Below are 3,483 nucleotides of genomic sequence, written 5' to 3' on the forward strand. Positions count from 1 at the left end.
TAGTAAACAGATTGAATTTATGAATATAAAAGTCAACGATAATTTAATATAATGAAGACCAAGTGAAATCGCACATCTAGATTATTTGTCCCCATTGATTTTAAAGCTTTGTGTGCTTGAATTAGTTCTAATTATAATTAATAATAAAATTTACTTTAATTATCTAAATAAAGGTTGACTATTCTAATTACGGTAGTTAATATATTATTGAATTACAATCCCTGTGAGAACGATATATGTGCTTAGCTAAGTACTAAAACATGACTCCGTACACTTGCAGGTAGCAAATATTGCAACAATGATATTTTTAAGAGTAGAAAAATAGATACATGAGAGATTTTGAATAATGGAATTACAGTATACTGATTAAATTATGATTCCTGATTTGATTAGAAATTAAAGTTTATAAATATTTTATAAAGGGTTATACGAAATAACATAACTTTTATAAAAAATTTGTTCACCAAAATTTTCTCTATATCCCTCAAATTTTCGGCCACCCCATTATTTTTAGAGAAAAATTTCGGCCACCACTATTCCACTCCGACTTCGCCGCATCACCGCCGGATTTCTGAAATTCCGGAGATCAATTCTCGAACCAAATTTCGTTTAGATCTCTAGTATGATCTGTACGAGGAAAAAATGTTTCTGATCGTGAACCTAATCAGGAGACTAAAAAAAGTTCGTAAAAATTTACAAGAATAACTATTATCATCTAAACACCGGGATAATTGGAATCATCGTTAAATACGCAAAGGTAAATCAGATCTAAACACCATATGATTGATTTACATTATACGACACTCAAAGAACGTTTTGAAAGTCAAAACAAATTTTTTTAAACTTTCGTTGCGCCTTGAATGCGAAAAAACGGTATTTCAATTCTAAGATCTCGAAAATCAGATGTCTTGGTTTCAATATTATGTCATAACAAACTCTCTCACCAACTATGAAAGCAAAAACCATATGTAACATTGGAGATTTTGATCATCATCTCACAACTAATGTTTGTGGCGCAAAACTTGGGTTTATGTCACAATTAAATATATTAATTGTGTGATTATATTTTAATTATTGATTAACTGTTGCTTTTATGATCACAATAGTTAGTGCTAAATATGTTGTTCACATGGACTAAATGCAACTTGAATTAATCATTCGAAGGAGAAAATATTATGTTAAGTTTACAAAGTATTTGACTTTTGGATTTCATTTAACAAAGAATAAGAAAGTCTTTTTCTTTTCTTTTTTTGGTGGCTTAACTTGAATGAAAAGTCTTCGTCTTAAAGAAGGGAAAGTATATACTCGACAAAGGCTGCAATATTTTGACTCGCCAATAAAAAATTCAAGAACACAATGAATTATGACTGAGTAATTAATAGAAAAAAAAAAGAAAAAAAAAAGAAGCAGAGCAGAATTGAAATTATACATTTGTGTAAGAACAAATTTTGATCAATTTTGTGAACACTTATTTCTCTCATATTTATACATAAAATAATCGACCTTTTTGTTAATTAACATTTATTTCTCACATATTTATTCACAGATTTTGATCAATTTTATGAACATTTATTTTCACAAATTTTCGATTTATCGAAGCGGAAATTATTTTAAAATGCGAATAGTTCATGAAAATTACAAAGCCTTAATTTTTTACATTTAAGTATTTGCTGACTTATAAATGAAAGAGATCGGGGTTGACCTTTAACTAATTGAAAGAAGCAAGTAGGGCACTTTTCTGAATTGTAATTTGTCGACACTAATCCTGCTTAATTGTCAATTAAACAATCATTTTAAAATATATTTTTTGAAAATCATTTTTATAATATTTTAGTGGAAAATATTATTTGTTTCGCCACCTGATATAGACCAGATAATATTCTGCCAAGCCTTGGGCCGTCTCTAACCTAATTTCTTAAAATATATTTTCTAACATACCCTTAACTCACTTTATTAGGGACGATTATATTTTAAAGTTTCATTATTAAAGATATTCCAAATTAAGATTTTATGGTATTTTAATTAAATTTACTCATATATAATTAAAGATAAATAATAAAAAATAATATCAAACAAAAATATTATAAATCAATTAAAATCTAATAATGAAAATTCATGGAGAAAATATATTTTTTTTTTCAAAAATTTTATTTTAACTTAATTGAAATGGATTGAATATGTCCCTTGGAATTTTTTCGAAATTATATAAAGAAAATTTTGAATTGTGATCTTGTTATTTTGACATAAGAAATATATAATATACATAAATACATATATACATATATAAGGTTGTGGAAACACTAACAATTTCGATTTTGATGATATCAAGACTTGCTATTGGGTTTATAACATATTTACTCAAGTGTATAGTTTCTAGCTCAAATTGGAAGCTGGAACTCAAATTTAGTAAAACTGAAAATCTGACGAGTTTAAGTTTTTTGATTATATATCATAGCTTAATGATGCAAATGACCAACAACCAAAATGGGTAAACAGTACTCAACTCAAATTGCTAAAAGTCATATTTCTAATAGGTTAGGCCAATTCGGATGTTATCTAGGCATGCTTTCAAGCTGAATGTCCTCGAAGCAGAAATCAGCTTAACATGAGCAGTTCCGATATTTTGGTCATATCTTTCAGGATGAACTAAATCAGCGGACCTCATATCAGCACATCGAATTCACCAAGGGTCGAGAAAAATGGCCAACAACGTGAATATGATTGTTTCGATTTCAGAAATCGTACAGAACTTTTCAAACGGTCATATTATTGTATATAACATTAATATTACTCTTGGATTATATAAATACAATATCTTGAAGATCAAACAAAATTTTTTTATAGGGATTCAAAAGAATGGAAAACTTAATTAAACAAAATTAGCTGAAATGAGAGCAAGCCCCAAGAAGATAGTGTGAGAATACATTTGAGAGATAAACAGTATAATGGATTAAATTCTCGAACACAATCATTCACACATACACATGAGATTTAAGCTTCAAAGTTTAGTTGATTGATGGTCTTTATACAAAGAAATTAAATATTGTGTTTGTAATCTTGGAATAAGAGACGCTAAACATCATGCAGATTTTGAGGTTGCGACCTACAATCGAGAGTGTACTAGAAGTTTCGATTAGGCAATAGATAATTCTTAAATCGAAATGGGTTTGTACAATGTGTTGTATAAAATCAAAGTCTTCTAGTTGATACTTTTCGACAATAGAAGAAGAGGTGGCGTATGAGATACTAATCTTTGAACATCCATAAACAGATTTGTGCATTTTTACTTTATCGAATTGAATTATTGTTCTTGTTTTTAGATGCATTGTGGAAGCATTGTATGTGTCTTTCAAATACCAAAGTGTTGCATACAAAATGTTTGATTAAATGTTTCAATCAAATCATTTTTATATATTCTACTTGCATATCTTTTAAATTATACAAAAAATTTAATCCCTTTCTATAGGGATTATTTTGAGTATC

Source organism: Primulina tabacum, chromosome 8 (assembly GCF_025594145.1).
Source record: "Primulina tabacum isolate GXHZ01 chromosome 8, ASM2559414v2, whole genome shotgun sequence".
NCBI lineage: Eukaryota > Viridiplantae > Streptophyta > Magnoliopsida > Lamiales > Gesneriaceae > Primulina > Primulina tabacum.